At 44.0% G+C, this 24,326-nt stretch overlaps 1 long non-coding RNA gene across 1 annotated transcript in view; it reads left to right on the plus strand.

Annotated features, from left to right (window-relative positions):
• Positions 1-24,326, plus strand: part of LOC147733815 (uncharacterized) — a 273,223-nt gene that overhangs the window by 63,670 nt on the left and 185,227 nt on the right. The window contains exons 2-4 of the long non-coding RNA XR_015308753.1: positions 6,989-7,095; positions 8,494-8,544; positions 9,317-9,352. This is a non-coding gene — a long non-coding RNA (uncharacterized LOC147733815). The remainder of the gene's footprint in view (positions 1-6,988; positions 7,096-8,493; positions 8,545-9,316; positions 9,353-24,326) is intronic.

A 24,326-nucleotide genomic window follows, 5' to 3' on the forward strand; every position in this document is an offset into this window, starting at 1 on the left:
CCTCTTACACTTATAGAAACACCTTAGTGAGTGTAACTCATAGCCTGGATTACACTCCTTTTTATCCTGCACTACACTCTATTTTAAAAAGGTCCTGAGGAAAGCCAGATTTAGTTTAAGGCACTGGCTGAAACATGTCGACCAACTGATGGATGTAGGAGGTAGTAACTCGCCTCCCTTAAACATCCCCAAACCTTATTTTAACCGCTGATGGGGGCCCAGTTATTAAAATTTAATTTACCCTCGGGTACTAGGACTCTCGCCAAGCCGTTTTAACTCACACTTCACAACATCTCACACTCAATCAATCAATCAATCAATCAAGACACTGCTCTCTCAGTAAAATATCAGCTCCGCTGAAATCAGGCGTCGCAGCACACCCGGCACACATTAGGTGTCACTGGGTGGGCCCGATGATGAAGCATGCCACCAACCAGGTTGGTGGGTGAGGGCTTCATGAACTCACCAACGAGGTGCCCATGACAAATCTAATCAGAGTCCTAACAATATTGGCCATATTTAAGCTAGTCTCTTTTGATAACACATATAAACTACGGATTAGCTTTCTAGTCCTCTCTCTCTCTTGATACGCGCAATTTTATTGGTTAAACACATTTTTTATTAATTGTTTGTCACTATTAAAGGTGAAAGTAACTTTGAAAAGTGCAGTCTGTTTTCACTTGTGGTTGTGATCACATAATTATTTTAATATCCGGAAAAAGATTCCACGGTACTCGTGAACAAGGGATTGTTATCCAAATAGAGCTAGAGAGCAGACTAAGTATCCATTTAGTGTATAATACATTTCAATCGAAGTACTTCGGTAAAATACATTGCAATAATAGGTTAAATACATTAATATACAGAACATAACGTGCACTGATAAAAGTACCCATTTTCTTAAAAGCACTAATAATAATTACATTTTTAAATGCTTGTATGCACTCCATATAAGAATCCTTGCTTCCGCACTGTATTAACTATTCTCTGCTTCTCTATATATATCCTTTGAACCTAAATGACATAGAGCCAACTGCCTATAGTGTAACTATATATAAGTATTAAAGTGCTATATAGTGAAAAAAGTGCATAGTGCATAAAATTCATATAGTAATCACACATACCCAATTAAAAACCCCATCTCTAAGCAACTGACTGAGCCCAGTCAGTGAAAAGGGGCAAGAGGAACGTCACATATTTACATTCCTATTACAAGTACATTGTTATTATGATCCGCAAATCTTGTAAGGTATTGGCAATATGTCCCCCTAATCAGATTATATTCATATAATCAGCGGAGCAGTGATCGTCATCCAAAGATTAATTATTCGATTCATAGTTCAATATTATACAGATAGCCATTAATTCATTTGAGTCCAATGTCATTGCTCATAGGAGAGGTTGTTGAGATAATACAACTCATGCTGAAGAGGATCCCCCATATGTACGTCTGAGTTTCATTTTTTCATTCCTGAATCTTATAGATACTGTTAAAGAAGGAGAAAAACATCCTGTTATTTAGATATTAGTGTGACCCGCAATCAATTCCATACATGATCATCAGTTACTCCACACTATTAATCAATATCAATATCAAATACCAGAATATATTTCCAATTATATACAACCACAATATATAGTCTGTAAAATCAGTAGTAGATATCAAACTTGAATAAATAGAAAGGTTAAAACGATTTTGTATAAAACATTTCCATATAAAACAATTTTTTCTGTTGATTAATATTGCAGTATGCCCCATTTAAAACTGGCACTTGGGTCCCGATATTTGATATTGGTAAATCATACAAAACAAAGTATATCTAACATCCTTCTTTGTCTAATGTAGACCGGTATAGAGGTCCACTGTCACATTTAACCCATTGGGCTGTTTGCTATTGAGCTGTAAGATGTATCTTGTCTCAAGCTTTCTGAGGTTGGCCTCTCTATCGCCTCCTCTCCTGCAAGGCATAATAGAATCCAACACAAAGTACTTGAGATCTTTGTTGTTACTATTGTGGTGGGTTCTAAAATGACGCGCCACAGGCTAAGTATTATCCTGTGACGTGATGGCCGTCAAGTGCTGCAGGATTCTTTTGTGGACAGGGAGCATGGTACTGCCCACATATTGCAGTGGGCAAGGGCATTCCAAGATATATATGGCAAACTCAGTTTTGCATGTTAGAGTTTTGGTAATTTTGTTCTCCCTGTGACTGAACCCATCTTGATAACCTGTACGGTTGACCCCATGCACACAGGCTTACATGTCTTGCACTTATGGAAACCTCCTCTAGTGTGATACCAGGATGTTTTTGTAAGTACCTCAGGTCCCGTCTCCACCAATCTGTCCCTCATACTGGGCGCCCTACTGTATGTTATCGAGGCCCTTTTGGGGAGTTTATGCCCTATTATGTTGTCCTTCAGTACTATAGGCCAATTTTTGTTGACGATTCTCCTCCCCTCACGATGCTGAGTTGAGAAGCCCGTGATGATTCTGAAAGTTTCAGGCTGGGGATTAGATGCGGGGCCTGTCACTGCTGCATTGGTTTCTGTATTCATTGAAGAGCTATATTTAGCTAATAGGGATTGGCGATCTAAGTTTCTAGTTTTTTGGATAGCCTTGTCAATAACTTTCTGTGAGTAACCCCGTTCCCGGAATCTCACAGAGCTGGCATTCTGCGCTTCTATTAGATCCTTCTCAGTACAACATAGCCTGCGCAGTCGCAGCATTTCACCGTATGGTATACTCATAACAAGGTGGCGAGGGTGTGCACTGTCAGCATGGAGTGTTGTATTGCCAGCTGTTCGCTTGCGGTACAACTTGGTTTCAAGTTTGTTATTTTGTATATATACTAAGGTATCCAGAAAGGGGACCTGTTGCTGGCTTAATTCCCCTGTGAGTTGTATGTTGTGATTGTTGTCGTTAAGACGATCTATAAATCCCAACGCATCCTCCTTGCTGCCTCTCCACACCACAAATAGATCATCAATGAATCTATGCCAGCAAATGACATGACTCCTCATCTCTTGCTCAAAGTGTGTATGGAGGACCAGTTCCTCCCAAGCTCCCATGTGCAGACATGCGAAGCTTGGAGAGAAACTGGCCCCCATAGCCACTCCCTGTAGTTGCCTGTATATAAATTACTAAACATAAATACATTGTGTTCAAGGCAGAACTGAAGCATTTGAATCAACATTATGTTATGTTCATAAAACACAGGTTCCCTTCTCTCTAAGTAGTATTGTATTGCTGCTATGCCATCTGAATGGCGAAAGCTAGAATAGAGAGAAGTGACATCGAAGGTTATTAGCCAATCTCCCTACCGTACCTGTATGTTGGCAAGTTTGGACAAGAAATCCCCCGTATCCTTAACGTACGAGTCAAGGCCTCTTACGTGATCTTGGAGGAAAAAGTCAATGTATATGGACGTTCTTTCCAGTAGACCTCCCCTGGCCGAGATGATAGGTCTGCCAGGGGGATTATTTCTGTCTTTATGAACTTTTGGGATAAAGTACATAGAAGGTATCACTGGGAAATCCGTTTTGAGATATTTATACTCAGGTTCAGTTAATAGCTTCGCCGATTTCCATTTCAATAACAACTTGTGATATTCATGTCGCATATCCATTACTTCATCCCCTTTTAGTTTTTCATAATGTTCTCTGTTGTTTAGCTGCTGAAATGCCTCTTCGTCATATTCAGTCCTGCAAAGGAGCACAATGTTTCCGCCTTTATCACTAGGGCGGATTATCATGTTGTTATTTTTCTTGAGCTTTTGTACCAAGGATTCATATTCAAATGTTTGTTGGTCATATCTATATTTCGCCTTGCTGATCTTTCCATGTAGCTCCTTTAGATCACTGACAATGTTCTCATGAAATACATCAATTGAGTCCCACGGCATTATTGGACAAAAAGTTGACGGAGGTTTGAAAGGAGTGAGTGGCTTTGCACTCACTGACAATGTCGGGATTGTGAGAGATCGTGGTATTCCTTCCGAAATATGGATTACACTGTTATCCATATTCATGGTGTCATTACCCTCATTGGTCCATAGTGTATTAAGTTCCTGAGTTAACGAGGGGTTTGGCTGTACTCCGTTACTCTCATCATTCATTTCTTTCGCTTTCTTTTTGTGGTATTTCTTCAGTTTAAGTTTGCGGGTGGCTTTATAAAAGTCAGTGCGAGTGGCAGCATAATTCAAGTTAGTTTTCGGAGCAAATGATAGCCCCAACCTCAGAATGTTGTCCTCTTTAGTAGTTAGGGTCATTGGGGTTAGATTGATAATAGTCTGTTGTGCGTGGCTGCTTATTTCTTCTGCCACTGACCCCTGCCTTTCTTTTTCATTTGTCCATTGCTTGCCTGACAACCGCGCCCTCGCCCTCCTCCTGCGGACGTAGTTATTCCATTTTCTCCGTAGTACTTTCGCGTCCCCGGTCTCAGGGATTGGAGGCCCTCCTCGCATAAAAAACTGATCTCTTCCCCTGGAGATGGTTTTTTCCAGCATTACCCACCCTACTTTGTCTCTGTTCAGAATCGGTATCGCTCCCTGGCCCGAGCTAAAATCGGATACCCCTGATTCATCAGTATTAGGTTGTATTTGTTTATAATTTCTTCTGCCCTGTGTTTTTGATTGAACATTTCCAGTGGCACCGCCGGTGGCTTTGCGTATGCCATCATATTTTCTTGAGAAAGTGAATATCTGCAATAGGTCGTAATCCTGTCTATCTCTGGCAAATTTATATGTTTTTCTCGTGATCATTTTTTCCTCTTCCTTTTTCAGACGGGCAGTCATTTCCGCCAGAAGTTTGGTTCTCTCATCTTCTGTGCCTAGGGTCTCCAATTCTTCATATAGTACCGCTATTTCGTCAAGGAGCTTGGTTCGATCAATTTCTGCATATTTTATCAGTATCAGTACTAGGCGCCTTGAAGCCTCCAAATTGCTGTCCGCCCACTCGCGCATCAAATCCGGATTGGGGTTTTCATATGTGGGTGATGTTAAAATCCTCAGCCTCCTCTGTATCCGGTTTACCTCAATATATTTCTAAAGGGACTTGGATAACCACCTTTTACTTTGTTCCTGGCGGGACTTTTTCTCCAGGACTTTAATTTTGCCATTAAGTGTTTCAGTATTCGGTCCTCCTTGTTGGTTTGAGGTGTTCTGTGTGTTAGCATTTACAATAGGGGATTCTTCCGAGAACATAGTAGTTGCTCTTGCCTCCCTGTCCCTCATGCTGTCAGCGGACATGTTAATTGTCCGAATATATTATGTGGACAAAAACGTAAAATGTCAGTATGCAACAAATTCAAAGTCTTGCCACTTTACCGCTTTGCTTTCCGCCACGAATTCCGGTGACTTTCTCCTCCGGTGCCGCGATGTTCGTCTCGGTTCCGACGCCTCTCAATACAGCTGCAGGCGCGGTACTTCTGAGATCACAACTGCTTCCGGTTCAACGCACTCGGTGCTCGGGGGTCAAGCGTCTTCCTCCTCCCGGAGGACACAAACGCCAGAGACAGCTCCGGTAGGGATCTCCTTGCAGCGACGCTGACCAAAATGTTGATTTCTTGTGGAAAGGGTCTCGTGTATAGTCGCGTAGATCCAAGCGACCAATAATACTACGTAACAAAGTCTCCCAGCGCGATTGCGGCTCGCCTCAGCATGCGCCGGGAAAACACTGCACGGACCTGGTTTTTTCGGTGCTCAAAATTTCTTTATTCGCTTGTCGACCTCATAACGTTTTGGCACTCAGGTGCCTTGCTCACATGACAGCAAACTTTAGTGAGAGTGGGTTATTTAAAGTGCAAGTGCTGTGATGTGATTGGGCTCCGTCAAATAGAGCTAGAGAGCAGACTAAGTATCCATTTAGTGTACATTTCAATATATATATATATAATGAAATATATATATATATATATATATTTCAGGAATTACACAATCTTGTGGTACATTATGCTTCAATTTGTTACCATTTACCGCACTTTGCGTTTTATATTTTTTATAATTTCATTGTGGTATTTCACCAGTCGCATTCCTCGATAGGGTGCTTGAAAAATTTGTATATTTTCATTGCTGAAAGCTTTTTAACAATGCATGCTTTAAACATATCAGAATTTCTTTTATGTTTACCATTGTCTTAAGGGGGAATGGCTATTTATATTCAAATGTGTTTTGCACCATTTAGATTGAGAAAGCTTTCGGTGAAGGCGAAACGCATCTCTCTTGCCAGGGGGTCGAGCGAGACCCGAGACCCGAGACATTAAAGAAAGCCATACCTGACTTCCTCGAGTACATGCCTTCTTCTTAATTGGAGTGAGATGGTGGATATATATATATATATATATATGTGATCAAGGGCTCCAGGGCCCGAAACGCGTCATGGCGGACAAGAGGGTGCACAAAGAATAAAATAAGCGCTGAAATCAACCTGATTGGGTCCGTTTCGTTATTCTGGTTCCAGTTTCCTTGGGGCGGACAACGAAGTTCTGGGTATATATATATATATATATATATATATATATATATATATATATGATGTGTATATATTTCAGTGTCTATTGGTCACATGACCGGCATTGTAATGGTTTGGAGGCGGGCACTCTAAAAGCATTTAAAAATACAACATGGTTGAAGCTTATATACATATAAGATTATTACATTTTAAAAATGTGTTCTAATGTAAATTATTAGTTCAATATTATTTTTTATTAGATACATGTGAATGAATATATATTTATATATGTGTGTGTTTTAGTATTTGAAAATAATTATAATTGTTATATGTTTTAAAAAACCATTACATATATTTTATTTTGTTACAATAGTGTTACTGTTTAATATATTTAATGTTTAACCCTTAACTATAAATATAATTTAAAAAAATATATTTTATACAAAGATATTAGTGACAGCGATATTTTTTCAATATTTTGTAATATACATGATAAATATAGCATAACAATATTTTTGATATTGATTTTTTTTGTATGCAGATACTTTGGGAGTCGATATTTTGTCTGTGAACCGTAATCGCTCTGTCAGCTGGCTAACACCATGGGGTCCTTTCTGTGATATTTCAATTAGCTTGTCTTGGTCTTTGGTGAGTTGAAATGCAGATCTTGTTGCTTACTTCATTACATACATGTTGCATATTACATTATTTTGCCAATCTTGCCTTTCTGCACTACCTCCAAAAGGCTATGGCTCTTTGGTTTCTGTCTCTCTTGCTCCTCTTCATGGATGGTTCCTCTTTGACCAGCAGAAGGGGCTACACCTACTGTGTAGTTCAGAGGGACCTGGTTTTGTGCTTCAGCCATACAGAGGCTAGCTTCAGACCTACATAGTTTCTGTAAAATCAAAAGGAGTGAAAGAGTTGTGTTGAAACAGGGAGTGGGGAGGGCAACACCAAAATTGTTGTGAAACCCTCAACAGTGTTGTTCCGCCAAAGGCCTGTCTACCGTTGGCGTACTTAGCCACTGACCGTTACATCATTAGGTCTTTTCCTCTGCCAGGAGGGATTTTCTCTTGAATCGGAGGTCATATGGGATCCATCATCTGAGGAATAAAAGTTTAAAAATACCTCCTACATATACTAAGGACGTATTTTATTAAGAAGATCAAAGGTAGTGATATGATTTTAAAAAAATGTGGGATATTCGGTGTCTCTCACATCTATCTCTGGAAGAACCAGATCACCATGTTTCAGCCAACTTTGCGTCGTTTGGGTTGATGGCTTTAGTCAGGACCCAAAGGTTGTTTTATAGGATCCCACTCATGAAGTCAAATTAAATCAAATCAAATGGGACACTTTCCTTCCAACTTTTGAAGAGTTCTTCTTCTTTTTAGGTCATATGGGATGTCACCTCCATTCACTGCATAATCAATGCCTGTGTCTTCAAGATCGTTTGCTTTTTCACTCTTCAAGTTATGCTTACTCGCTCTTCTATTATAATGGTAGCGATCTTATGTTTTTTTCTGTGATTTCAGCATCTAGGGATAGCTAGTATTACTAAATTGATTTCCTATAGCTAGTTGTGACATGTGAACACCAGCCTCTTTCCTGGACTGGCTTACTGCAGAGTCATGTATTGTGCAGTAGGGTCTGGCTGGTGCTAGATTTCTGCATGGCGGGCTTCTCCATTCTACTTGGTGCAATTCTAATGTACCTGTGAGAAATTGGGTTGTTGGTTGAGGGGAGTATTAGCCCTTCTCAAGCAGCAGCGAAAATCCTTGTCGGAGTGAACTGCAAACAGCCACTAAATTAACCTATGCTTAACTCTCTGGTAGGCAAGGTTAACTTAGAGGTAATATAAAGAAATATATTTAATAAATAGTCTGACACCATGTAGCTTGCAGGTAAAACACTTCAAACTTTTATCGGGTTCTCATCATTGTCAAATATTTTATAATATAATTAGGTTTCTGAGGTAGACGGTAAGAAGTCAGTTTTAGCACTTCTGACTGATAACTTTATCTTTTCTTTTTTATTTTTTTACAGACCTATCCTGGGTTCTGCCTTCCGGCACCCTCAGAAAAGAATAGGCGACAGGTAAGTCTTCTGACCTTAAATTCCTTTTACTTCTTCTTTACCCCCTCCTGTATATTATATGTCAATCTATTTCCTGTCATTGTCGTGACGTTATATAGTAGCCTCTTTTCTATCTTGGAGGGGGGTTCTCTACTGGGTACCACAAATGTATAATCTTGCTGGTAATCAAATGTTAAACAGATTTTCACCCAGAATCTGGCAACCAAATGAAATAATCTAAATTAATTTCAAAGGATGAAAACAAAACCATCAACAATCACTTTGAACTGTAAAGTGTTCCTCTCTTGGTATCCTGTGGCGTTTTATTCAAGAACACACTAAGCTCTTGGTTTGGATTAGAAGCTCAGCATAACCTGGCCGTCCCCACCCCAAACTTACCAGTCCTGCTGCCTCTCACAGACCTGGCCAATCCACGCTCCTATTGGAACATGGCAGGGTGAAGCATCTAGCTAGCGGGTCTCACAACCCTTGAGGCGAGTCTTTGCTTCATCCTGTTCTTTCGGTTGCCAGGGGCTGTTCACGGATTCTCGCTGGCTTCTCTTGTTATGTGGGGGCTCCCCCATGAACCGTGTCCGTTTCGGCTTTATCCGGCCTCCCGGTGCTGGGTGTTCACTCTTCCTTCTCCTTCGTGCCTCAAGTCATAAGTCCCTCTTCTCTTTCCCCTCCCCTTATTTGTATGTCCTGTGCCTGACTTTGCCCTTCCTCTGTGTTTGTTTCCTGTCTCTTAGGATCTTGAATAATGAAAAGTCCATCGTTTTTTTTTCTTTTCCAGGCACAATGGTGGGAGTGGACTGACAGTGTACTTCAGGTAGGTCCTCCTCCCGTTCCCCTGTACCCCCTCAACCTGACACACCAAACTGTAGAACAGGAGATATGCAATTTTAAAGATTTATGATCAAAGCGCCAATCATGGTTATCTGGTCGTGTATGAACAAGTGAAAGTTACAAGTTAAGGCTGACTGCAATGGAGTGCGGGCTGAATAAAGGGACAAAGTTAGTCCTTCTGCAATAGTTACCTTTCAAGTTTAGCATGACGAGTTCCGTTCGAAATGGAGGAGGCTGCAAAGAGCTTCGAGAGTGTCAAGAAAAGTCGTCCCCGTGGCATGAAGAGCAGGCCAGACATTGTGGATGGCCGTCATTGTAGCGTGAAAATCCTGTTGGGCATCATGGACGATTGTTGATGGAGATTTGCTTTGGTAGTTACTGCGGGCTGTTGATACTGTAGCGCGAAGTGCAGATCTCCCTTTGCTGTTTGTCACTTGCAGTCACTGAAGCATTCCTTTTTTTAAAGATTCGGGGCTTAGGCAGTGTCGTCCAGCCATGTTTTTACTCCATCTATTGGAAAATTAGCATATAGCGTGGAGACTAGCTAAGTTTTTAAAGAAGGTGCTTCAAATTAGGAAATGTACAAGCACTGAGTTTGAATTCTAGCATCCTGCATAAAATGAACTGTGTTTTATTGTTATATTCCTGTAAATATTACGAAAGGCATTTTTTTAATGAGCTTTTATGTATGTCTTAAAAAGCAGCCAAATAAACCTTTCCTTGACACTGAAGCATGAAGAGCCGGGTTCACGGAGCTTCGCATAAGCGTTTTTTGCTTGCAGCTAGATCTTGGCATGAACGGGTTCATTTGTGGTTGTGAAGAACCCTAAACTTCAGGATTTCTTCTTTTCTTCCAGGAGGAGCTCAACTGACAGCCCACGAAGGGCCCAGGACCTGGGAGGTACCTCTTGAAGATAAGGAACTCATTCCATCTGAGGCCAGCAGGCCTCAGGCAGCTCTAGTCAGGTCCAGTGCAGCAGGTTAGTTGGGCAGTTCCAGGGAGACCTCTGCAGCTTGTTGTGTCAGCTCAGAACAGGGGGCCAGATAACTAGCCCTTGGAGTTACTTAGGCAGCCAGGGATGAAGAGTGCAGGTCCAGTGTTCCTTCACAGACAGAAGGGAAGGTATCGAGCAGCAGGACATCCCTTCTGTAGTATCCAATAGTCCATGAATGTACTGAAAAGTGAGTCTGAGGGTCCCCATGTTATACTTGGTGCCCACTTTGAAGTGAGAGAAATTCTGGAGTCTTCCCCCTACAGAAACATCTAGAATGTCCTGTTACAGTCAGTCTGCAGGCACAATAGGGTAGCCTGAAGTCCTTTGTATGTGAGCTGAGGCGGTGTCTTTGAAGTGCAAATAAGACACGTGTAAGCTCTTCCCTCTCATCAAGTCAGGGTGGCTGATCCTGCCAATTCCCTTTAATGTGTGGCTGTCTGGAAGGAATATACAAAGGCCAACTGTCACCTAGTCATGTAACCAGGAAGGAGGCTCCAGGCACAAAAGGGTGAGGACAAGAAAATGCCAACTTTCTAAAAGTGGCAATTTCAGAATCGTGACTTAAAAGTTGACTGTACAATTAAGGAGAGAATTAAATTACAATTCCTCGGACACCACTCATGACATTCCTACCTGCTCCCACACAAACACAATTAGGTAACTCATTGTTATCATATGGGAGAGGTAGGGCCTGCAATAGTGAAAAACTAATTTGAGAGATTTTCATTACGAGGAAATGTCCAACACTTTAAATACAATAGACCCTGGCCTATGGGATATTTAGGGCCTACGCTATGGGTGACTTATATGTAATAAAAAGGAAGGTTTAGGCATGACACAGGGTTTATTGTGCCATGTTAAAAAGGCAGTTCAAAATAGCACCCACAGGCTGCAGTGGCATGCCTGAGACATGTTTTTAAAGGGCTACTTAAATGGGTGGAGCAGTAAGTGCTGCAGGCCCTTTATTTACATTTAATTTACAGGCCCTGGGTACCACTTTACTACACCCAATTGGCACATTTATTTACACAAGCTCTTTAGTACTGGTTAGCAGTTGTAAAGTGTACAGAGTCGTAAAAGGCAAAAAAAGGTAAAAAAACAGGAGGGTTAATGCAAAATCTTTGGGGGTGACCCTACAGAGAGGGCCAAGTCTAACAGTATTGCTTTGTTTTGACATCTAATCCATGTGTCTTGTTGTCTCTCTGGATGAGATCATTTGGTGATGGGGGTTGGCCATTGGTCATCAAGAGACGCTGGAGTTTGCTTTGTTGTTCCTGAAGCTCCTGTACATAGTTGACCTGATCATAAATGCTCCTTCTGGTTGAAGGGGATTGTTCCTCACCCTAAATGCCTTTGTGGTACATAGAACGATTTGAAATGTTGCCCCAAAGATGGTCTTGTTTTGATACTGGAGATTTTCTTGTCTCTTCCTTGTGTTTTGCATGCAATAATGTAATGTAAATTAATATGCACCTGTATAGCTCGGCTGTCACGCCAAGGGTATCCTGGCGCTTAGATTACCAACCAGCTAGGACAGAGCAAGATAATCCACGATCACTATCTGTGGAATAGTCTAGTTTTCAATTCTTTCCTGAAATATGACGGGGCATTTAATTGCCTGAGTTCCAGGGGTAATGCATTCCAAAGATTGGCTGCCGTAAAGCTAAAGGATTTGCCACCCATTCAAACTTTTTTAACGTTGGTTACGCAGACCAAGTTAGCAGAAGAAGAGCGCAAAGCTCTGGCAGGGGCATACCACACAAATTTGCTTTGTAGGATTTTATGGTCAATTTTATGTACTGCCCTATAGACAATACAAAGTTCCTTAAAGTGTACTCTTTGTACAAGAGGCAGCCAGTGGAGAACTTTTTTCATAGATAGCCCACTGGGGCTTGACACCCAAAACAATTAAAATAGAAGAATGCTTAAACCTATGGGATGTTCACCGGCGACAAGCTGGATACATTTTTTGTTGAAAGTTCTATGAAAAGAAACTTTACAAAAAATACTTAATAAACAATATAAGTTTAATTAATAGCATAAGAGAATCCTGAATGAAATTCTCAAACCTAATGTATTTTGAAGGGCTGTGAATTAACTCGAATGAGTATATGTTCATGTTCACATCGTATCTATTCACATTATGATTTGGCAGCGCTAGTCTGCTTTCTATGGTTATTCACTAAAATGTCACATGTTAATTTAAAGCCTATCCAGAATGAAACACTTTCACTTGTGAGCAAGGGAGGTGAGCTCCTGAAACGCGTCGAGTTTTGGTTGCCTTTACACTGCATTAAAGGCTATTTTCCAGCAAAGAAGTGTTCGTGTGTTCTTGACTAGAAGCAAAAAGGTCAGGATTTGAATTGATTTGTAGGTTCGCAACCTACACACAAACCGCCTTCGTTCAGTGGCTTAAGCAGAGCGGAGCTTGGCAGCTGCTGAGCTAATTGGATTTGTGATATATATATATATCTATATATATATATATATATATATATAGATATATATATATATCTCCTACTCCTCCCCCTCTTTCATCCGGCCTGGGCTTATGGTGAGTTTTGTAACCTAGAGGACATGCTAAGCCCAGCTCCACTTCACGATCTACTCGTGTCCAAGTTTCAGTAAGAAACAGGACATCAAGGGCATAATCATTCAATAAAATGGAGATCTCCACATGATGTTTATTCAAGGATCTAACATTGATCAGTCCACAGTTAAGAGTTAGGTAATTATGAATCTAACCGCTTACTTGCATCACCTCCATTAAATGGGGAGAGTGCAGGTTTAACAACTAGAATGCTACCCAAGATGGCGTCGCCCCGGTGACTCGCTCTGACTGACGAGTACATCAGCACATCAAGGGAGCATGAACGAAAGTGACTGTGTAGCAGCAAAAGAAGGTAGAGAGTGCAAAGATAGCAATATTATTGTTAAAAGAAAACATATCTTAAAAACAAGCACAATGTAAAAACACACGATGTCCCCTGAGAGACTATCAAACTGAACGTGCTGCGGTATGTATATGTATATATATATATATATATATATATATATATATATATATAATATATATATATATATATATATATATATACCGCAGCATATTCACAGTACCATCATATGGGAACCCGGATCCACAATTACTAAAAGATTGGGCAGCCTATACGGCGGACTCTGCCAAAGGGATGGTACAGATGCTCATCAAATATGCTTGGAGCGACAGGGATAAGGCCCTGGCAGAGATCCAAAGATTGGAGGACAACATCAGTAAGGACAAGGACACCAAATCCTGTGAAGATTTGCGTAAGGACATGAAAAAACGACTCAAAGAATGTGAGTCTGGCATCAAGAAAAGAAAACAAACAAAGTTTCAAAGAGATGAACAGGACTATCGGACAGGGCGAATACTAACATTCTCACGTAAATTCGATGCCACAAGGAAAAGACTTTTTAGTGTAAAGGAGTTAGGCCCTTGAAATGTGGGAAAGGCTGGACCTTATATATACGTTTTTCACACAAAATGCCGCCCCACTTTTTTTGTTAGCTCTTAGTTATAAGCAACACATCAATCTTAGTTTGATATGTTGACTGGCACAAGGCACCCAAAACATCGCCAGCAGACATACCTCGGAATCAGAGGCAGAGGCCTCAGAGGAGGAATCAACTAGTAGCAAAGAAAGGCGAAAGGGGACAGAGAAAATATCCGCAGTCCCTTTATTAGACGAGTACCAGGTAATGAAGAAAACACGGCAGCGGCCCCAGCAGAAGCCTCATTCACCCCTAAAACCGGACCAAAAACAAAAAAGAGGCGGAAAACGAGGCGAGGCAGGCGAGGGAAGCGCAGTGGCAGCCACGCCGATGGTTACTCGCAGCAAGGGCAGGATGGGAAGATGGTGAGGAGTGACAACACAATCATAAACCTCTCGGATAGAAAACTGACCACAGAAGAAGAAACGGTGCTGAAAAAAGATCTGACCTTCTGCTCTACAGCTAAGTTCGCAAAAACAACAAGTGATGGACCGAATGTGGATCAATGTCACACATTCCCCCAGTCAAAAGATCTGGGCCCAAATCCATCGTTTTTTTGCACTCCACACCACCCTGGGTTAGACAATGGCGATATGCAAATCAGCTCTGACCCTGTTGCCCCATGGGAACAGTCCAGTCCGAACTACAAAAGCCATGTCCTTCCCAGAACGGAATCAAGCATCCGAGGACCGGACCGGTTTCGAGGTAACACCTCTCTTCAGCCCGGCTAGCTTGACTCCGAATGGTGTGGAGTGCCTGGGACCCACGTCTGGGCATCCCCAGCGCACTTAGGGCGGCAATTGCAAAAACAACAAGTGATGGACCGAATGTGGATCAATGTCACACATTCCCCCAGTCAAAAGATCTGGGCCCAAATCCATTGTTTTTTTGCACTCCACACCACCCTGGGTTAGACAATGGCGATATGCAAATCAGCTCTGACCCTGTTGCCCCATGGGAACAGTCCAGTCCGAACTACAAAAGCCATGTCCTTCCCAGAACGGAATCAAGCATCCGAGGACCGGACCGGTTTCGAGGTAACACCTCTCTTCAGCCCGGCTAGCTTGACTCCAAGTGGTGTGGAGTGCCTGGGACCCACGTCTGGGCATCCCCAGCGCACTTAGGGCGGCAATTGCAAAAACAACAAGTGATGGACCGAATGTGGATCAATGTCACACATTCCCCCAGTCAAAAGATCTGGGCCCAAATCCATCGTTTTTTTGCACTCCACACCACCCTGGGTTAGACAATGGCGATATGCAAATCAGCTCTGACCCTGTTGCCGCATGGGAACAGTCCAGTCCGAACTACAAAAGCCATGTCCTTCCCAGAACGGAATCAAGCATCCGAGGACCGGACCGGTTTCGAGGTAACACCTCTCTTCAGCCCGGCTAGCTTGACTCCAAGTGGTGTGGAGTGCCTGGGACCCACGTCTGGGCATCCCCAGCGCACTTAGGGCGGCAATTGCAAAAACAACAAGTGATGGACCGAATGTGGATCAATGTCACACATTCCCCCAGTCAAAAGATCTGGGCCCAAATCCATCGTTTTTTTGCACTCCACACCACCCTGGGTTAGACAATGGCGATATGCAAATCAGCTCTGACCCTGTTGCCCCATGGGAACAGTCCAGTCCGAACTACAAAAGCCATGTCCTTCCCAGAACGGAATCAAGCATCCGAGGACCAGACCGGTTTCGAGGTAACACCTCTCTTCAGCCCGGCTAGCTTGACTCCCAAGTGGTGTGGAGTGCCTGGGACCCACGTCTGGGCATCCCCAGCGCACTTAGGGTGGCAATTGCAAAAACAACAAGTGATGGACCGAATGTGGATCAATGTCACACATCCCCCCAGTCAAAAGATCTGGGCCCAAATCCATCGTTTTTTTGCACTCCACACCACCCTGGGTTAGACAATGGCGATATGCAAATCAGCTCTGACCCTGTTGCCCCATGGGAACAGTCCAGTCCGAACTACAAAAGCCATGTCCTTCCCAGAACGGAATCAAGCATCCGAGGACCGGACCGGTTTCGAGGTAACACCTCTCTTCAGCCCGGCTAGCTTGACTCCAAGTGGTGTGGAGTGCCTGGGACCCACGTCTGGGCATCCCCAGCGCACTTAGGGCGGCAATTGCAAAAACAACAAGTGATGGACCGAATGTGGATCAATGTCACACATTCCCCCAGTCAAAAGATCTGGGCCCAAATCCATCGTTTTTTTGCACTCCACACCACCCTGGGTTAGACAATGGCGATATGCAAATCAGCTCTGACCCTGTTGCCCCATGGGAACAGTCCAGTCCGAACTACAAAAGCCATGTCCTTCCCAGAACGGAATCAAGCATCCGAGGACCGGACCGGTTTCGAGGTAACACCTCTCTTCAGCCCGGCTAGCTTGACTCCAAGTGGTGTGGAGTGCCTGGGACCCACGTCTGGGCATCCCCAGCGCACTTAGGGCGGCAATTGCAAAAACAACAAGTGATGGACCGAATGTGGATCAATGTCACACATTCCCCCAGTCAAAAGATCTGGGCCCAAATCCATCGTTTTTTTGCACTCCACACCACCCTGGGTTAGACAATGGCGATATGCAAATCAGCTCTGACCCTGTTGCCCCATGGGAACAGTCCAGTCTGAACTACAAAAGCCATGTCCTTCCCAGAACGGAATCAAGCATCCGAGGACCGGACCGGTTTCGAGGTAACACCTCTCTTCAGCCCGGCTAGCTTGACTCCAAGTGGTGTGGAGTGCCTGGGACCCACGTCTGGGCATCCCCAGCGCACTTAGGGCGGCAATTGCAAAAACAACAAGTGATGGACCGAATGTGGATCAATGTCACACATTCCCCCAGTCAAAAGATCTGGGCCCAAATCCATCGTTTTTTTGCACTCCACACCACCCTGGGTTAGACAATGGCGATATGCAAATCAGCTCTGACCCTGTTGCCCCAGGATTTGGGCCCAGATCTTTGGACTGGGGTGAGTGTGTGACATTGATCCACATTCGGTCCATCACCTGTTGTTTTTGCATATTCGGCCCTAATTGCGCTGGGGATGCCCAGACGTGGGTCCCAGGCACTCCACACCACTGGAGTCAAGCTAGCCGGGCTGATCAGAGGTGTTACCTCGAAACCGGTCCGGTCCTCGGATGCTTGATTCCGTTCTGGGAAGGACATGGCTTTTGTAGTTCGGACTGGACTGTTCCCATGGGGCACAGGGTCAGAGCTGATTTGCATATCGCCATTGTCTAACCCAGGGTGGTGTGGAGTGCAAAAAAACGATGGATTTGGGCCCAGATCTTTGGACTGGGGTGAGTGTGTGACATTGATCCACATTCGGTCCATCACCTGTTGTTTTTGCATATTCCGCCCTAAGTGCGCTGGGGATGCCCAGACGTGGGTCCCAGGCACTCCACACCACTGGAGTCAAGCTAGCCGGGCTGATGAGAGGTGTTACCTCGAAACCGGTCCGGTCCTCGGATGCTTGATTCCGTTCTGGGAAGGACATGGCTTTTGTAGTTCGGACTGGACTATTCCCATGGGGCACAGGGTCAGAGCTGATTTGCATATCGCCATTGTCTAACCCAGGGTGGTGTGGAGTGCAAAAAAACGATGGATTTGGGCCCAGATCTTTGGACTGGGGTGAGTGTGTGACATTGATCCACATTCGGTCCATCACCTGTTGTTTTTGCATATTCCGCCCTAAGTGCGCTGGGGATGCCCAGACGTGGGTCCCAGGCACTCCACACCTCTGGAGTCAAGCTAGCCGGGCTGATGAGAGGTGTTACCTCGACACCGGTCCGGTCCTCGGATGCTTGATTCCGTTCTGGGAAGGACATGGCTTTTGTAGTTCGGACTGGACTGTTCCCATGGGGCAACAGGGTCAGAGCTGATTTGCATATCGCCATTGTCTAACCCAGGGTGGTGTGGAGTGCAAAAAAAGATGGATTTGGGCCCAGATCTTTGGACTGGGGTGAGTGTGTGACATTGATCCACATTCGGTCCATCACCTGTTGTTTTTGCATATTCCGCCCTAAGTGCGCTGGGGATGCCCAGACGTGGGTCCCAGGCACTCCACACCACTGGAGTCAAGCTAGCCGGGCTGATGAGAGGTGTTACCTCGAAACCGGTCCGGTCCTCGGATGCTTGATTCCGTTCTGGGAAGGACATGGCTTTTGTAGTTCGGACTGAACTGTTCCCATGGGGCACAGGGTCAGAGCTGATTTGCATATCGCCATTGTCTAACCCAGGGTGGTGTGGAGTGCAAAAAAACGATGGATTTGGGCCCAGATCTTTGGACTGGGGTGAGTGTGTGACATTGATCCACATTCGGTCCATCACCTGTTGTTTTTGCATATTCCGCCCTAAGTGCGCTGGGGATGCCCAGACGTGGGTCCCAGGCACTCCACACCACTGGAGTCAAGCTAGCCGGGCTGATGAGAGGTGTTACCTCGAAACCGGTCTGGTCCTCGGATGCTTGATTCCGTTCTGGGAAGGACATGGCTTTTGTAGTTCGGACTGGACTGTTCCCATGGGGCACAGGGTCAGAGCTGATTTGCATATCGCCATTGTCTAACCCAGGGTGGTGTGGAGTGCAAAAAAACGATGGATTTGGGCCCAGATCTTTGGACTGGGGTGAGTGTGTGACATTGATCCACATTCGGTCCATCACCTGTTGTTTTTGCATATTCCGCCCTAAGTGCGCTGGGGATGTCCAGACGTGGGTCCCAGGCACTCCACACCACTGGAGTCAAGCTAGCCGGGCTGATGAGAGGTGTTACCTCGAAACCGGTCCGGTCCTCGGATGCTTGATTCCGTTCTGGGAAGGACATGGCTTTTGTAGTTCGGACTGGACTGTTCCCATGGGGCACAGGGTCAGAGCTGATTTGCATATCGCCATTGTCTAACCCAGGGTGGTGTGGAGTGCAAAAAAACGATGGATTTGGGCCCAGATCTTTGGATTGGGGTGAGTGTGTGACATTGATCCACATTCGGTCCATCACCTGTTGTTTTTGCATATTCCGCCCTAAGTGCGCTGGGGATGCCCAGACGTGGGTCCCAGGCACTCCACACCTCTGGAGTCAAGCTAGCCGGGCTGATGAGAGGTGTTACCTCGACACCGGTCCGGTCCTCGGATGCTTGATTCCGTTCTGGGAAGGACATGGCTTTTGTAGTTCGGACTGGACTGTTCCCATGGGGCACAGAGTCAGAGCTGATTTGCATATCGCCATTGTCTAACCCAGGGTGGTGTGGAGTGCAAAAAAACGATGGATTTGGGCCCAGATCTTTGGACTGGGGTGAGTGTGTGACATTGATCCACATTCGGTCCATCACCTGTTTTTTTTGCATATTCCGCCCTAAGTGCGCTGGGGATGCCCAGACGTGGGTCCCAGGCACTCCACACCACTGGAGTCAAGCTAGCCGGGCTGATGAGAGGTGTTACCTCGAAACCGGTCCGGTCCTCGGATGCTTGATTCCGTTCTGGGAAAGACATGGCTTTTGTAGTTCGGACTGGACTGTTCCCATGGGGCACAGGGTCAGAGCTGATTTGCATATCGCCATTGTCTAACCCAGGGTGGTGTGGAGTGCAAAAAAACGATGGATTTGGGCCCAGATCTTTGGACTGGGGTGAGTGTGTGACATTGATCCACTTTCGGTCCATCACCTGTTGTTTTTGCATATTCCGCCCTAAGTGCGCTGGGGATGCCCAGACGTGGGTCCCAGGCACTCCACACCACTGGAGTCAAGCTAGCCGGGCTGATGAGAGGTGTTACCTCGAAACCGGTCCGGTCCTCGGATGCTTGATTCCGTTCTGGGAAGGACATGGCTTTTGTAGTTCGGACTGGACTGTTCCCATGGGGCACAGGGTCAGAGCTGATTTGCATATCGCCATTGTCTAACCCAGGGTGGTGTGGAGTGCAAAAAAACGATGGATTTGGGCCCAGATCTTTGGACTGGGGTGAGTGTGTGACATTGATCCACATTCGGTCCATCACCTGTTGTTTTTGCACTACAGCTAAGTTCGAACATGTACAAACTAGTATAGACATTTTCAAATACGTTCGAAAATTTAAACAACAGAAAATATTTACCCTCAATCCTGTAAATGGAATAAGAACAATTCCTGAATCGAATGAGGACAGTGAACAACTTCTATTGAGAGACAATGATCTTGAAGCTCTCATGACAGCGCAAAACCTGGCTGGTATGGAAGACATCCCCAACTCAATGGAAACAATGAGAGCGGAGGGGATCCGACAAGAAAGAGATCCTAGCAATCTGAAGAAAAAATCAAGGGCTCTCCCTCAAACTCCACATGACACAGTGGATGTTTTTAATGATGCAGTTTTATCAGACCTTCAAAAACTTGCAACAAAAACAACAGAAATGAACATGAAGAATTCCAACATCACAAGAAAGGAATGGGAAGCCATTAAATCTCTAAAGACGGACACAAGCATTGAGATTAAACCTTCCGACAAGGCTGGAAATATAGTGATTTTCAGTAAGGAAAAATACAAACAAGAAGCAATGAAGCAACTACTGAACAAGGACTGCTATGAAACAATCACCAGAACTGACTATGTAAAATGTACCTTAAAATATCAGACTTTGCTAGAAGTATGGAGGGATGAGGGGATGATTAATAAAAATGAATTTTATTACCTGCAATGTGAAAACCCAGTGATACCCACTTTTTATCACCTTCCTAAGGTATACAAAGATATTAAGAACTCTCCAGGGAGGCCGATAGTCTCCTCGATAGGCAGTCTTCTGGAAAATACATCTAGGTTCATTAACACATATTTGGCACCATTAGGGAAGGCTCTGTCCTTATATGTGAGGGACACTCAGGACTTCCTCAGACTTATTGATAACATCATGTGGGACTCAGACATGCTTCTGATTGCCCCTGGATGTCGCCAATCTATATTCCTGTATTGGCCATAAGGATGGCATTTCTGCTGTAAACTGGTTTTTAGGTAGGAAACCACTCAAATTCCACCAACATAACCGTATGCTCCTAACAGTGACTGAATTCTGTCTCAAATAACATTTTCTTATTTGCGGGTACCCTGTACAGGCAGACATGGGGGACAGCCATGGGCACGTGCTTTGCCCCCAGCTAAGCGAACTTGTTCGTGGGCTGGTGGGAGAAGCCTGGGGCGGGATCAATGACAAATGGTTGGATCAAATCATGATCTGGGACAGATATATTGATGATCTCTTTGTTGTTTGGCGTGGCGATAGGACTTCTGCTGAGGAGTATGTGGCCGCGCTAAACAACAATGAGTTGAATCTGAGGTTCACTAGCACCATCAGTGACACCTCAGTAAATTATCTGGACCTAGAGGTCTATGTGGTAGGCAATAACTCCACGCGAAACTCTACAGAAAGCCCACAGCTGGCAATGCCGTGTTACACGCGGCAAGCCACCATCCCAAGAGCCTGATTCGAAATATTCCATTTGGAGAATTAATCCGCCTGAAACGCAACTGCTCAGGTAATGAAGAATTTGTGAAAGCCAGGGAGGATGCCACAATGAGATTTAGAGAAAGGGGCTATTCCAAAACAGTACTAGGAACTGCAGTAAGTAAAGTAGACCTGATTGACTGAAAAGACCTACTGTTAGACAAGACCAAAACAGAATCAGAAGGTATAATACGGATGATTACCAATTTCAGTATAAGATCAGGAGAATTGGTTCAGGTATTCAACAAAAACTGGCATATCCTACAAACCGATGCAACTCTAAAAAGAATTATACCTGCACACCCATCCATAACCTACAGACGCTGTCAGTCTTTAAATGACCATCTGATTAATAGTTACTTCGAGGTCCCACCCAAAGCAACAACGATGAAGCCCATCAAAGGCTTCTTTCCTGCATGCGCTGCAAGGCCTGCAAACACAGCAAAAAAAGAACTAAATATGAATGGAGACCCAACGATCCCCGCCCGACAAGAGAAAATGTCAAATTTCTCAACTGCAATTCAGACTTTGCAATATACTGCTTGGAATGTCCCTGTTCCAAGAGGTACATCGGAATCACAATCCATCCCGCTAAAAAACGCGTATTAGAGCACATGCGTGCGATAACAAACCGGGACAAAACTTACCCCGTGGCATGCCACTTCGAAACACATCACAAAAACATTAAAGACCTACTCACTGTCTTCTGCCTGGACCAGGTGGATAGAAAAGAAAGAGGGGTTGATCGTGTTAAGGCTCTAAAGGTGCTGGAGTCTAAATATATTATAGATCTGCAAAGCAAATGGCCAACAGGGCTAAACAACGACGAAGAACTATGGGTACACTTATAAATGAATCAAGACAGTACGTGAAAAGAGTAGGGAAGCATAAGAAGGGAAGAATGATTATTTGAAATGTGGGATCTCACAGAAAACTAATAGAACAGAGCAACATCTATCTCCCTCTAGTCTCTACAACAAAATGATTGAAACTATGTGAATGAATTCACTTGCCAATTTCTCTCTCCTTAACCTAGGGACTTAACAAAAATGCACAAATGGCCCATCCAAGGCTGGATAACAGTTGAGCTGGCCCATACAGGGCATGATTAAAAAACAAACAAAAAAAACAAACAGGGGAACAATTGAACAATCTTTATATATATTTCTGATTACGGCAGTTGCCTATTGACACGTACAAATACCTATTGCAATATCATTTAGAGTGTGGAATGTGTCTCAAAATAATTGAACAGTTCTAACAAGACAATATTGGTTCTAGGAAAATGTGCAATACTGCCGGAAAAGAATGAAATGTTATATATTTGACGTATTCCCACATTTGGTTTGTACAATCATATATAATAATGAATTGTAAAAAAAAATTGTTTTTAACACTGCACTTGCACTTTTGAAACCATTGTTTTTAAGTCAAGAAAGAACTTATGTCCCACTTTTTAACACACTGTAAGATGGCCACCGTTTTGGGACGTAGGGGTTAAGTCTGCTCTCACTGTCTATCAGAGCGATGTGGGAATGCCGGACAATATAATGGTTTCATTTACTCACACTCAGCAACACTGACGAAGCCGTGAGGCGAAACGCGTCTGTTGGAGGGGCAGGGGGTCTGCCTATAAAACACTTTTGAAATCAGATAACCAGAGTGCTGTCCACTTTCGGCGTACAAGAAAAAGCTGAATCGTTGTGCAAATATATATATATATATATATATATATATATATCTTCAACAACACGTGCAACTTCTGTCACGTAATCCAGGCCACACCAGCAATACCGTAAGAAATGTTCTTTATTTAAAAAAGGTTTTCTGGGCATGACGCGTTTCGAGTACAAGACTCTTTATCAAATGCCAGTTGCTGCACAAAGGTGGGTTCGTTAGGTTTATATAACGGAACTCTTAGACATTGAAAAGGGACCAAGTCCATTACTTCCCAGATCTTAAAGGAGCAGTTCATTTTCAAATTTTACTTCGTCTCTGTTGGACCTAGATTACCCAAGTCTACATAAGGTAGCTTGGCACAGTAGTGGCTACAGCTAACTCAAGGCGTTGGTTAAGTGCTTACAAGTCTCACTCACAGTAACTCAGTGATGAACCACTAAAATAAAAGACACAACACCAATATTTGGAAAAATACCGTTACCTTTTACAAAAATAATATTCTTTTCTGGTTATATTTCTAGACAGGTATAATACACAATTAAGTTACACCTTGTTCATGAAATTCAGATCACACTTCAATATTTTTCCTGGTCAGGTTTTAAGAATCAAGGGTACATTTATGGTCAGTGGCTATTCAGGTCACAATACACTTCACTACTATATGTTTACAGAAGGGAAAATGCAGTCTGACAGTTCAGTACGTTTTTAAATAACTCATAAGCAAGTACATTACCCCACAGCTCTTAATTAACTGCTCAACTCACAGAGTGACCTGGTTGTAGATCTTCACAGCATAACCCACCAGTTATGTAACTAAAAGGAAGACACAATAGTATTAGCAAGGCTCCCCTCTAGTTAATTTACAGGCACACCTATCTGGTAGAGGATCTACTCCCTCAGTTACCAATAGACTGTAAGGGTTTTTACTCAGGAACCCTGTGGTTCCCTGCACAGCTTCCTCCTCTTTCCTCTGTGCCACTTATTGGATATTTTAATCAGGATTAGGCAGTTCACTAGCCCGCTTCCTCAAGTCAGGCTTCCCTGGACTGTTCAGTTAATGGTTTGAGTCGTAGCCCCACTGTCCTGCTTCCTTCACTCGGTGCTGCCGCCTCCCGCTCCCACACTACCCGGCTTACTTGAAGGCTTGTAGGCGTGTCGCGGGTGTGTCCTCTACACGCGATGGAGCCTGGCAGCAGACGGCTGTTGGGGGAGGACAGGGAAGGCTTTCCCGGCCCTAAGGCTCCCTACCGCAACGTCCGCTGTGGCGCTTCTGCCTCCTCCG

This window comes from Lissotriton vulgaris, chromosome 2_1, assembly GCF_964263255.1.
Source record: "Lissotriton vulgaris chromosome 2_1, aLisVul1.2, whole genome shotgun sequence".
NCBI classification, from domain to species: Eukaryota; Metazoa; Chordata; class Amphibia; order Caudata; family Salamandridae; genus Lissotriton; species Lissotriton vulgaris.